Source organism: Pipistrellus kuhlii, unplaced genomic scaffold, assembly GCF_014108245.1.
Source record: "Pipistrellus kuhlii isolate mPipKuh1 unplaced genomic scaffold, mPipKuh1.p scaffold_m20_p_2, whole genome shotgun sequence".
Taxonomy (NCBI): domain Eukaryota; kingdom Metazoa; phylum Chordata; class Mammalia; order Chiroptera; family Vespertilionidae; genus Pipistrellus; species Pipistrellus kuhlii.
Genome location: NW_023425515.1, coordinates 34,655,098 through 34,669,644, shown reverse-complemented (window position 1 = coordinate 34,669,644; position 14,547 = coordinate 34,655,098).

Genomic DNA, 14,547 nt, shown 5'->3' with positions numbered 1-14,547 from the left:
GGGTAGATTTTGGAGAGAGGCAGGGACTGATCACTAACATACAGACTTTAAATAAGGTTAATTATTTAATCAAGGTGAAAATAATAAAACAAGGATTTAGGGTATAATGACAAGAAAATGAAATGCTATGTAAAAATTGGTGCTATTTTCCCACTTTAAAAAACAACTCATTTCCAAAACCACATGCTTATCTAAAACGAGAGACTCGATGCACAAAGACTCATACAAGAACGGGCCTTCCTTCCCCTGGCTGCCAGCACTGCCTTTGCTCTGGCCAGAGCCGCTTTTTCGCCTTCCCACACTGCCCAGAGGCTGGGAGCGGCTGGAGTGGTGCAGAACACCATGAACACAATGCAAGCGTCCTGCCCTGCACCCAGCCACTTGGTGCCTTCATATGCAAATTAACCCACCATCTATTTTTTTTTGGAGGGTTAATTTGCATACCCACTCCTGATTGGCTGGTGGGAATCATGAAGGTATGGTCCATTAGCATGTTCCTCTTTTATTAGGTAGATAAATGAAATGTTTTGCTGATAAGTGTAGTTGGATTTTGCAAACTGCTTCAGTTTGAAATGGATGTTGAAACCTAAAACGGATTTGTTCCATGTAAATCTCATTTAAAACTTTTTTGGCTAAAGACATTTCCAGTAAAGCTATTAACTTGAGGATGAACTCTTTCTTTAGAGCTCTGAAATCTTTGATAATATTAAGAATTTTTTTCTTTCTCTTTATGTAAAATATAAAAAGTAGGAACCACTTTTTTTTTTTCCATTTGAAAGGGATGCAAACTCTATTCAAAATGTATTTTGTTATTAATTTGAATTTAAATGAACTTTCCTCCTTTCTTCCTCTGCTTACCCTTGAACCACATACCAGTAGGAGTTGACTAAGTAGGAAGACATGCTTCAAGAGTTTTTTAATTGGACATTTCCTACATTTTCTAAATATACTTGGCTATATTTAGTGGCAAAAGTAATATCTTAATATTTTGAAACACATGGACCTGAAAATAGTCTGACAGAGTTAATATCATAAAAAAGCCAAATAATTTGTTTCCTTTCTTATTATGCAGAATATATGTACTATAACTCTGTATCCTAAAGTTAATCTATAAGGTTAGCTTGGTTTAATTTATTACATAAACATTGTTTCTTGATGGTTGAAATAACATTTGATGGTCAGAATCTGTAATCTGTATCATTATGCCTTATATATCTGGGAAATCTCATCTCCCTTCATGTTAAAAATAAAAGCTCCTATTGGTAGGCCTGTTGCTCTGCATATTTTAATCACATTGGAACTACTCTCTCCAGTTGTGCTATCCATTCTGCATATTACAATTACTTGGAAACCTGAAAAACATCTTGGAAAAGAACTAATTTTTTTTTTAACCAGTGTGTAATTTAAATGCATAGTTACTGGGGTTTATATTTTGATATATATTAAAAGCATCTCAGCATTTCCAGAACATTCATACTCAAATGTTTTTCCTTCCAAAGTACTCATCAGTGATGTCTGCAAAACTAAAAATAACACTTGGGATTGATCAGTTCCGTCAACAAGTGAAGCATATCACATTTAAATATTCTGACTCCATTAAAGTTTGCCCACCAGCAAAATATAGTTATAAACATATTTGGTGGTAGGGGGGAAAAAAAGACCTCATTTATAACTATTGTGCAATAAACAAATTCTTTTTTAAAATCCTCACTATAATACAGGGAACTAAGGAGTCATTTCAATATTTTTCCTATCCATATCCTAAGATCTTTGATAAGTCCTTAGTTTATGAACTCTGTCCAATGATAGAGATATGTTACTGGGCCTTTAGCTTGGGTCACTCCCTTACGGATTGCTGGCCAGGCCTCAGGACCCTACTGGTGCACACATTTTGTGCACCAGGCCTCTAGTTTAAAATATTTGTAGTTGTCGATGAGATAAAGGAGAAAATCTTGATGGAATGTATCAGTAATCTGCTGAGTCATTATTATAACATTATTTATTATCTCAGTGTAAAATTACATTGTATATAATTCTCAAGAAAAGAGAACTGTATTCTCAGTTTTCCTATATTCTCTCAGAATATTAATTTGAATTCTGATACAATTTGTTAAAGGTCTAGTTTTTAACCAGTATATTGAGTACACTGAAATTTCCACTTAATGTTACAGCATTTTAAAATTCATCCTAGTGCTATGTTTGAAATTTTAAAATAAGTTCTTTATATTCACTTTCATATTACTTGCCATTTCAGCCCATCTTGCTTATTAGGAGCAACCTAATAATAACTTAAAGAATGACCAAAATGCCTCATCCACAGTTTCATATCTCTCCTTGACATCCTTGACTCCAGCTGATCCTACACTTAGATTATGGCAGTAGCTTTATTTATTATTAGAAAATTTCCCTCCATAAAAGATCAGTCAATTACTACTCCGAGAGTCAGAACACTTTTACCCAGCTGCAATGAAGAGCTTTGCAACAACTAGAGGCAAAGCCATCAGCTGCTGCTTTCAACAAACAAAAACAGGGAATTTCAGATAATTTCAGGTATTTGGCCCATTTAACTCTAGCTAGGTATGTGCACATGTGTGTATGTATATATATACTAATATGTGTTGCATGTGGGCTAGTAAAGTATGCATTGCAAAATATACTTCCAAGAATTTGTGCAGGAGAACTTTCATGATTCCTCCAGAGCAAAGTGCAGAAATTGACATATGTGTCCATTACTAGACAAAGAACACTGCGCTTTACCTAGCAGGTAAAGGATAGGGCAGCTAATCTTTAAGAAATCTGTGGATTCTTTTTTGTTGAGTTGATGTACTTGCTTAGAGGCATCTTTTGTTTTCTTTATTAAAACTAATATTTACTCCATGAGAATATATACAATTACTTAGCTTCTATTCCTATAAACTAAACAAATATACCATAGGATAATAATAATAATACTTTGAACCTCAAGCTTTAACTAAAAGATAAATATATCTGACCGTTTCTCCAGCTTTGCTTATATGCCACTATGTTCAATATTTTTCTTTTAAGAATCAATGATCCAGTTGAGTCTTGATTTCAACTTAAGGCCGTCCATTAGAGGAAGTTAAGGACCAGAAAGGGTCAGTCTTTTCTGTCTCTATTAGTCTAGGTAGCTTCCGTCTCTAATGGAATCCTTTCGATAATTATTTCATACTTGTGGCAAACCTTGATGGACTCCGTTCACCTTAATGCCATCTCTGCACAGCATTCAAAAGCTTCTATTAGGACATCTTTGAGAAACCTCCTTTTTGCTTTATACTCAAATAAAGGAAGTAAAAAACGAAACTTCAAGAGGGGCCATGCTTTTCAGTGCAATCACAATACTTTCCAGTCTGAACAAGAGGCATCTGATATTCCACCTCTTCTGAAAGCATTTTGACCAGGTAGAAATATTTTAAAAACATACGTAGTACACACATATTCTGATTCCATTCAAAACCACCAAAAATATTTCTACTTATTTGCATATGGTTTCTTTTTCATTCTTAAAGTTTAGAAAATATGAATTTTATCTCTTAATGACAGTGCTTTGCAATAGGAAAAAAAAAGATCTGACCAATAAGTTAATGATCTATACTATATATATATATCAAAGCCCATCGACCGTTAAAGTGGTACAACCAGAATGATCGGTCGCTATGATAGGCCAGCCTCAGGGGCTGCCACCATCGCCACTGCTGAGCCTGAGAGCCCCTGGGGCCAGTTGCATGGCCATCCCCAAGGCGCAGGTAAAGAAGAATGCGAAGGTGGCCACTGTGAACATGCAGCCTGAGATCAAGGCTCTGTGGGATGAATTCAATCAGCTGAACACTGAGATGACTGTCACCAAGGCTGGCAGGTCAGGGCGCCCCCCTGTGACCTTCCCCAGTTTCGGGCAGCAGGCTTTGGCTCAATTCACATGAGAAAGACTGAAAAGTGGAGTGGGGTGTGTGGCCTGGCCACCTGCAGGTCCCTCTCTGCATGACCCAGCTCTTTCACTCTCCAAGTCCCAGCGCTAGCGACAGCCGCCTGGCATGCCAGACCAGAGGGTACTGCTCGGGAGGCCAGGAAGGAGGCAGAGAGAAACCCTGTGGACCTGCTGCCCTACTGATAGCCCAGGACCTGGCACTGCCAGAACTGGACCTGTTCAAAACACACCGAGCTTGGGGGAAAGGCAGCCACATGTGAGGGGCCTTGCCACCAGCCAGCACCTGGTGGATCCCACCTCAAAGGAAACTGTCTTTGGTTCCTTAGTTCAAGAGGAGAAGCTGGGCACATTTTAGGGGAGAATTAAGACTCTAAAACAGTGTGTTCTGTTCCATGGAGATTGCTACCCAGTTGTCTTAGGCCTAAATTCTGAGTGATTGTGGGGCCTGGCTTTGCCACTGGGGCTCCTGTCTTCCAATTTGTCTGTATTTGTTGTAAGGGCCCAAAGAGAAGAAGGCGAACAAGTTTTTGATGCAATGGATTTGACCTACAGAGAAAGGCAAGTGCTGGGCTGTGTCTAATGTACACACAGAGACACCAGCTCTGAGTCCGCCTGGCCAAAGGATGCTCAGGGCCTGTTTGCAGAGCCTTCTGGTGGTTTCTACCTGGGAAGTCCAGGGCCCATGCTCAGCTGCAGCTCAGTGGTTCTTCTCCAGGTCCCTTTCCCCAGCTACACTGCGACCTGGCCCCGATCGACCCCCATTGGGGAGGGCTGGCTGGACCTCACCCATATATGAATTTGGGCACCAGGCCTCTAGTATAATTATAGTTAACTTCTAAGATTAAACCAAAAAATATATATATCAGGTTATAAAATGGAACACTATTTTTGAAATACACCATACACCTCCTTTAAAATACAAATTTTCTCCCTAATTGTATTTTGCTTAGTGACTTACATACACCAACACCAATTCTCTAAGCAGAAAACAGCTGGGTGACAAAGTCTGGCTAAGAATTAAGAATTTACAGTAAGCTTTCCACGGAGCAGCTAATAGTCACTTGAGGAATCAAGTGCTGAACATGTTCGACTATTCCGGCTGCCACTTCCTCACCAGACTCACTCTAAAAAGAACCCTGTGGGTCTCCTTAGAGCAGGATGGGCTCTTATAATACCAGAGGAATCTGCCCACTGCCAAGAGGGGGAGAGGGCAGCGGCGTGAGGAGCTCTCTGTCTAGTCACAGCGAAGAGGAAAAGAACAAGCCAATACTTATTCAGTAGCTTCCAGCCTAACACTTTTCACAAAGGATTTAAGGTGGCTGCAAACATAAATATACTAGTAATGTGAGAGATCCATTTACCAGAGGAAAGTAAGGCATAGGGAAAATAAAATTGAAGAATAGTCAGACCAAGGTTGAGATGCACACATAGCAATGCATTACTGTTTTACCAGTATCACTTGGGGAGGGGAGTGGGGGGGTGGGGGGGATTGCTCCAAGCCACAGGCATGGGAAAAGCATGATCAGAGATTCATGGCAGCCTCAAGTGTGAGGGGAAAAACAGGTGGGGCTTTCATTAAGTGCCTATTGCCTATTGTGTAACAAATACTTTTATATGGGCAGGTATTATTGTTTTCCTTTTACGTAAAAGGAAACAGATGTTTCGAGCAGGTTGAATGACTTTCCACCAAGGTGATGTGGCTGGTAAGAGTCAGAGCCAGATTTCAAACTCATGCTCGCTTCGTTTCAGGAGGAAGGGAGGGAACAGAGCATCCTTTTCAGAACTGTTTTCCTAGGCCGGCATACCTTCTTATTAAGAAGAGTTGAGAAGACATCTTTCTGGGGTTTTAGACAATGCCGTGGAGTGTGTTGGTATCAACACAGAATAGTTCATACCAAGCTAAATAGAGACAGAGTATAGATAGCTGTGGGGAGGAGATTAGGGGGAGGGGTTGAGCAAAAAGAGAAAAAGAGAGAACTATGGAGATGGACAAGTGTGGTGATTTCAGGGGTTGAGGGGTGGAGTGGGAAGAGGGCATAAAGGGGATAAAAAGAGATTAACTAAAGAACTTATATGCCTCTACGCATAACTCATGGACAGACAATAGTGTGGTGAAGGCCTGGAGGGTGAGGGAATCAATGGGAGAATGAAGGGGGATATCTGTAATACTCTAAACAATAAATATAAAGAGAAAACAAAGATGATGGGAAAGCTAAATTAAATTTAAAAATATATTTATTGAATAGTTCAAATGATAAGGTTTTACCTAACCTGCTATAGTCAAATTTACATTGTATTGTGTTTCATGCATTTTATTACTATTTTTTCATGATAATATACAGATTCATAATTCTTTTTAGAAATGCTTACATGATAATGAAATGAGTATATATATCCCATAGTATAATATAAACATGAGATTTGGGTATTTTTGAGGACACACAAAAGGAAATATTCTGGGATTACTTTTAAAAATATTTTTATTCCATTTATTAAAGTCACACATTCATAAACCCAATTTTTCTTAAGCTTTTAAGTTTGACTTCAAATCTTATTATTTGACTGATACATCTTTATCACTTTTAAATGTATTTAATTAATGAAATTAAATTTCCTTAAGCTTTATGATACATTTACAAATTTACTATATGTTATACATTAGATAAAATTAATATTTTAAATATCTTAATTGTTTAAAAAAATCTTCCCTAATACTTGTTAACTTTTGTAAATCTATTATATTAAAAATGTAAACATGATGAATCTTAAGTTTTCTTATACATTTCAATAATATTTATAATCTTAATAAAATTATTTTAGTTTCAACTCAAAATTAAAATTTTAAATCATTTAATCTATCATATTTTAAATTAGAAACTTAAGCTAATTTTCTAGATACACTCAATTTGGTAAATAAACTTATAATATTTCAAATTAGCCTAATATTATATGAAGGCAAACTATCAAATTTTTACAGTTGATTCCCAGATTTATAGAAAAACACTAAAACTATGGTTAAATTTATACTGCATTAAAATTATCTCTATATTAATAATAAAATTTAAGACTAAATCCTGGTTAAATGTAATTTTAGTAAAGCCTAAATCTAAATTAAAAAATACTTTGCCCCTATCATCCCACATAATGACACCATCCCAGATGATTTTGGTATTTCTTCCTAAACTTTTATATTGATCAGCAATCAGGGCTTGAAATTTTAAGTTGTAGATATCAATTTAAAATAATACATATGTGGTTGTATTACACATGTTGTCTTGTAGCTGTTTTAAATTTTGAAATAATTATAAACTACAGGAAGTTGCAAAAATAGTACAGAGTCCAGCTCATCCTTCCCACAGCTTCCCCCAATGGTTGCATTTTACATAAATATAGTGCAGTAGCAAAAGCAGAAAATTAACATTTGTGCACTACTGATAACTATATTCTGTCTTGTTCTGAATTCACAGGGTTGTACCTTTGCACGCACACACACACACACACACACACACACACGCGCACACACACACACACACAATTTGATCCCATCTATAGATTTGGGTAACCATCACCACAATCCCTATATAAAACTATTGCATTGCACAAAATCCCCTTATGGAAATTCTTTATAGTCTACCCCTTTATCACACCCTCTTTGTTCCTTTTCCTTGGCAGCTACTACTTTGCTCTCTATCTCTGTAATTCTGCTCTTGGAGAATTACATATAGTAATTCATAGTAGTTACATTTCATAAAGTCACTAAAAACATTGAATTAATCAAATACAGAATCATTCCTCCTAGGGAAATTCAGAGTTAAGTTCCTGTGAGCCTCTGGTAACAGTTTCATCAACTAATCCATACACAGATCCCTGTAAATATAATCATACCGTATGTAACTGTTTGAGGTGGAATTTCTTCACTCAGCATAATGCCCTTGAAATCCAACCAAGTTATCACATGCACATAAATAGTTTTTTTTTAAACTTTTTATTTAAAAATAAAGATAGACTCACGGAATAGTACAAAATAGTACACAGAGGTATCATATACCTTTCACCCAGTTTTCCCCAATGGTGAGATCTTAGATAACTATAGTATAATATTAAAACCAGTAAGTTGATATTGGTACAATCCTCAGACCTTATTCAGATTTTACCCATTTTACATGTACTCATTCACATTTATGTGTTTGTGTCTGTGAATAGTTCCAAGTAATTATAACGCATGTAGATTCATGTGGCCAACACCACAATCAAGATTCAGAACTATTCCATCACCTCAAGGATCCCTGTATTACTCCTTTACAGTCACACCCATTCCTCTTCCCTCTTCCACCCCATTTCTAACCTCTGACAACCATTAACCTATCTCATCTCTATAATTTTGTCCCTTTGCTGGTGTATATAAATGGAATCAGGCATGTGTAACCTCTTGAGATTGATTTTTATCCTTCAGCAAAATTCCCTTGAGATTTATGCAATTGTTGCATGCATCAATAATGCATTCCTTTATATTACTGAGCAATATTCCAGTATGGATGTACCACAATTTGTTTAAACATTCCTTCATTGAAGGAAATTTGTTTTCATCCCCAATTTGTGACTATTACAAATAAACAATAGTATATAGGTGTTTGTATGGACATAAGTTTTCATTTCTGTAGAATAAATGAATAGAAATGTAATTGCTAGGTTGTATATTGAGTGCATGTTTATGTTTTTGTTTTGTTTTTTAAAGAAACTGTCAAACTAGTTTTCAAAATGATTGCACCATTTTACATTCTAGCCAGTAATGTTCAAGTGAGTTAGTTTATGACCTCACCAGCATTTGATATTATCAATTTTTATTTATCCATTCGGCTAGATATCAAGTAATATCTCATTGTGGGTTCAATTTGCATGTCCTTAATGGATGATGATATTGAACATCTTTTCATATTCTCATTTGCCATCTCTGACTCCCCATTAATGAATGTTTCTTCTTGTCTTTTGCCCATTTTCTAATTAGAGTTTTATATTTTTTATTCTTTGTTTCTTGCTGAGCTTTAGAATTCTTTTATATTCTAGATTCAAATACTTTATTAGTTATGTGGTTTGAAATACTTTCTCCCAGTATTTTGTTGTCTTTTCAATCCTCTTATTAAGGATTTTTTATTGAGTAAAAGTTTTTGATTTTGAAAAGTCCAAACTATCAGTTTTTTCCTTTTGTGGATCATCTGTATGGTTGCCTATATAAGAATTCTTTGCCTATTCCTAGGTCCTAATGGTTTTCTTGTTTTACATTTAAATCTACAATTCATTTTGAGATATTTTTTCATGAAGTGGGAGGTGTATGTCAAAATTTAACTATTTTATTTTTATCTTTTGCCTTATGGATGTTCAATTGTTCCAGCATCATTTGTTGAAAAGACCATTCTTCCTCCATTGAATTGCTTTTATACCTTTGTCAAAAATCAGTTGGGCATATTTGTGTGGGTCTATTTTTGGGTTCTCCATTCTCTCATATACTTTTGTTCAGTCAAAAATATATATCATGAAACTGTTTCCACAAACATTTCAGTATCATTTTACCTAAAGCATGCCACTGATTGGACATATTATGATATATTTAATCACTACCATTCTGGACATTTAACCTATTTTAAAATTTTTGATAATATAAAACACCATGCAGTAAACATCCTTGTAGTATAATCTTTGTATGTATTCACAACAATATCTTAGGATTTATAAAAGTAATCTGTCTTGTCGAAGGGCACACATATATTCAGAAAATAAACTCCTTTGGGCAATGGTTAGAGATCAAAATATTTTTTTTAAATGTATGTTTAAAAATACAGGTATGTAAAACAAACTTAGATGTAAAGAAAAAAAATAGATGAATGGGGTAGGATTGTCATGAAGCTATTCATTGCTGTTCATACTAGAATCATTGCTTTTTCACATCTGTTGAAAGTCAATAAGTGAGTCAGATTTCTCAGAGCAATCTGCTACAAGGTAAAGAGGGGCTTTTGTCAACTTCCCCTAATGTATCAACATATAATTTTCTTTTTAAAATATATTTGTATTGATTTCAGAGGGGAAGGGAGAGAGAGAGATAGATAGAAACACCAATGATGAGAGAGAATCATTGATTGGCTTCCTCTTGCATGCCCCCCACTAAGGATCAAGCCCACAACCCAGGCATGTGCCCTGCCTAGGAATCAAACTATGACCTCATAGGTTAATGCTCAACCACTGAGCTATGCCGGCTGGGCATCATATAATTTCTTAAATGCCAGATACACCATAGAGAAAGCTGGATACATGTGCCTCAGAATGCCACGTCTGAGAGTAGATTGAATAGAAAGTTGCATTACCACTTGTCTATTTTTTCAATCTGTTTTTCCCAAAACAATTTTCTAAGTTTTAGTTTTTCACATATTCCCTTAAAAATTCTTCTCAGGTCTATAAATGCTGAGTACCCCTTTCATGTTTTTTTGTTTTGTTTTTGTTTTTTTGTTTTGTTTTTGTTTTTTTGTTTTGTTTTTGCCTTTGTGATATTTATTATTTCACCCATTTTATAATTTAAATAGTTTTCCATTAATTCTACTTGCTTCTTTTTTAGTTAAATAAATTATTTTAAAAGACACCTTTATATCACTTCCATGATTGAGAAACCATAATCATTGGGTAGTATGTGAAAATAAATAAGTTATAAATGAAATTAAAATATAATCCACACATCATCTAAACTCACTGCTTGGGAGATTTCTTACTTTGAAAAAAGCTGCTCTGGAGAGCATGGCCCAAGGCAAACTCTATGTTTTTTCTCTGTCTTCAACATTTTCTAACTTCCTAGTCTCCATTTAATGATGAATTAGTGAAGACATAAACATGCACCTATGCATTAATGTGGGTAGGCAGTGCTTTGGCTGGGGGCAGTCAGGGGTGATTTTCATGGGGATGTAACACTTGAGCCACATCTTTGATTCTGAAAAGCAACTGGACAAGGGACAAAGGGATGTAAGAACATTCCAAATGTCTTCTTGTTGAGATACAGAAGTGGGAAAATTCATGGCAAGTCCTGAGAAATCTTGAATATGTAATTTTACAGGGTCAGATCCAATGGGTCGTAAAGGGCCCCGTCTCCCAGGGCAGGCTCTCCTTGACCAGAGGTTACTCACTGTGGCCGGGATCTCTGGGGCTCTTTTTCCAGGGATGTTGAGACTGAGTTTGCCTACATACACGGAAACCTCGACATCTCATCACTCATAACTAATGTTAACTCCACAGAGACCTGGGATTCCCTTTTCAGACTTTGCAGACCCCTCTTTGGCTCTCGAGTGTGGCAATACTTATGCAAAGGAGGCTCTATCTCTAAGGCAGCTATGTTTACTTCTCTTAAATATTATCCCTAATTGCATCTTTACAACTTTTTATATAACTTTATTATAATAAAAGGTTATCCTGAATTTATACAAATGGCATATTCTTTATCATATCTTCTAGGTTTAGATAAGTATTTCTCAAAAAAAAAAAAAACCCACAAAACACAAAAACACACAAACTACTCCACACAACAACAACAAAAATCTAAGAAATTGTCTCCAATTATCGATACATTGTACTGATTATCTATCTCCATTTGGCCACGCCACTGCCTAGGCGATGATTCTTTAGAAGGTTTATGATAACGAACCTGCAATATATTGGTTTAATACATCTTCTTTTGTTTTAGCCACAGGCACATGTTCTTGCAAAGCAATCACATAAAAATAAAGCGGCAATCCTTCTGGTAGTCTTGGTTAGCCTTTGAATGATGCAACTTTCCACCCACCGCAGGCTCACCACACGAGCTTAGATTTTCCATCCATGGGCCTTGATATGAACGACTAGACAAAGCCTTGGGTGCCTTCAGCACAGTGTGGAACAGCCAACGAAATCTATTATTTTAATCTATTATTATAATGCTGCATAATAATGGTGGGGGTAGAGGTAGAGATTTGGTTTAGATAAGTACTTCTCAAAAAAATTTCACAGGGCACAATTAAAAATTTAAAAAGAATAAAATGTGCCTAGGGGAAAAAAAAAATGAATGAGGGAGATGTAGTTAGTTAAAGGCACCAGAGCTCTTCACTGGAAAGAGGATGCCAAGAAGCCTTCCCGTGCTGCATGGGGACCGGAGTATATGACACAAGGAGCCTGGGATGCCTCTAATTCAGTGGTAACATCCCCTTCTGCACATACAGGTGCAGAAGGAGCTAGGGTACCCAACAAGTCAAGTGCTTGCAGATGCCTCAGAATTAGCCACCATTTAGGAAACCCACCATCTTTCAGAATGAATTCTTCACATGTCGCAATAAGTTCAATTGAAAAGAAAAGAAAGAGATTTTCTGTGACTTCTTTGCCATACACATCCTCCCACCTGTATGTTGGATGTTTCAAACTACCAAGTGCTGAGGCAATGTACCCAGGCATATTATTAATGCCAGCCCACCACTGTATGAACACAAATAAGCAAGATTTGGAGCACTTCAAGACTGACTGCCTAATTTAAAATTGCTTGAGTGCAGTTAATCAATATTTATTTGCTTTTTTTCTAAGAGATGGGGAAAGTATATTATAGTGCTGATTTCATCATTCACATGTTAAGAAAGAGTACAAAAGCAGTGTAATGGTTCCAACGATAGGCTTTGAAGGCAGAAATATCTGGATTATAAATACTTGTGAACTGTAGCCTTGGACAAATTACCCAGCATCTAAACTACAGTTTCATCAGCTATGAGATGGTAACAAGACTAGTTTCTGATTCATAGAGTACACTGAATGGATATGTAAAATAGCATAGTCCATACAAATGGCAAAAGCTCAGTATTTTATTATTATTATTATTACTTCTTAAAATTTCTCTTCTTTGATTATTTTCTCTTCTTTACTGTGGGATGGAAGTTGTGGTACTGGCTGAAGCCAGAGTAGTAAACTCTGATGTGTAATGGGACCAGGTAAAGTAAGCAAGAAGTGTGAGTCAGGATGCTTAAAAGTTTGAACAGGAAATTCCGTCAAGACATCATCATAGATACATACAGTAATTGAATTCTCCCATAACCACATCAAAATTATCACTAAACTACAGCACAACCCTCTAGCTGAATGGAAGTCTACAACTAAGAATTTAAAGAAGAACACACGGAAACTGGTAGGGAGGAGCTGGTTGCACACCTATGAATGATGGATAAAAATCAGGAGGGATACCTTGGTTGTGGAGGTCCCTACTGAGAAGTAAGGGGTCCTAGCCCCTCAGCAGGCTCACCAGCCCAGGGTTCAGTGCCAGGAAGAGAAGTCCTCATAACTTCTGGTTGTAAAAACCAAGGGGCATTGTGGCTGCTGGAGTTCTTTTCAATGGACTTACTTGAGCTCACTTCCTCTGAGCTCCCACACTGGGGCAACAGCTCAAAACCCCAGAGATATACTGGGAGGAAGTGAATTGTCTGGCATCAGGGCAAGAGCTAGGGCCCTGAAGCACAAATTAGTAGTTACAGAATAGTCATGGGGATGTAACGTACAGCAGAGGAAATATAATCAATAATATTCTAATACTATGCATGGTGTCAGATGGGCACAAGATTTATCAGGAGGACCACTTAGTTATATAACGTCTAAACACTGGGGTGCACACCTGAAGCTGATACAATATTGTACATCAACTGTAATTGAAAAAGTAAAAAATGGTTTAAATAAAAAAATCATAAAAATAAAACTTAGAAGTAAACAGAAACAGAAAATAACAACCTGGAATAGCAAGCTGTTCAGGAAAGCTATGAAGTAGGATATGTTTCTGGGAATGTTAAGGGGTGGGGGGGGGGGCGGTAATAGCACAGAGGCCAAGAGAAGAGTGTTAAGGAGTCAGTGTATCAAATAACAGTTGTATTGTGGAGGATGGAGACAGAGAAAAAGATACTTGGGTTTGTTACTTGGAGATAATTTTAGTGGAGTGATAGAGGCAGAAGGTAAATTATACAAGGTTAAGAAGTGAGTGATGAGAACAATAGACCTCAAAAATAGGCCAGTTTCTTTAAAAATGAGAAATAGGCTACAAAGAGACTTAAAAAACATAATAGCCTGATGCAAGTGTGATCCTAGATTGGATATAATTTTGGCCAAATCAGCTATAAAATATATTTTTGGGACATTTGGGAAAAAAGTGAATAAAGATAGAATATTCCTTAAGGTACAATGTTACTGTATAATGTGGAGACTGGTAACTGAAAATAAATAAATAAAAGAAAAAGAAAGCAGTTTATAAAACAACATGCATGTACACTCACGTTCACAGTAGCTAAAAGGTGGAAGCAACTTGAATGTCCACCAACAGATGAATGGGTAGACAAAATGGGGTCTACACATCCAGTGGAATATTACTCAGCCTTAATAAGGAAGGAAACTCTGACACAACATGGATGAATCTTAAGGACATTATATTAGGTGAAATAGGCTAATCACAAAAAAGGATGAATGCAGTATGATTCTATTTGTATGGTAGTCAATTGCATACAAACAGAAAACAAAGTGGTAGTTACCAGGGGCTGGGGGAATAGAAGTGGGGAGTTGTTGTCTAATAGGTGTAG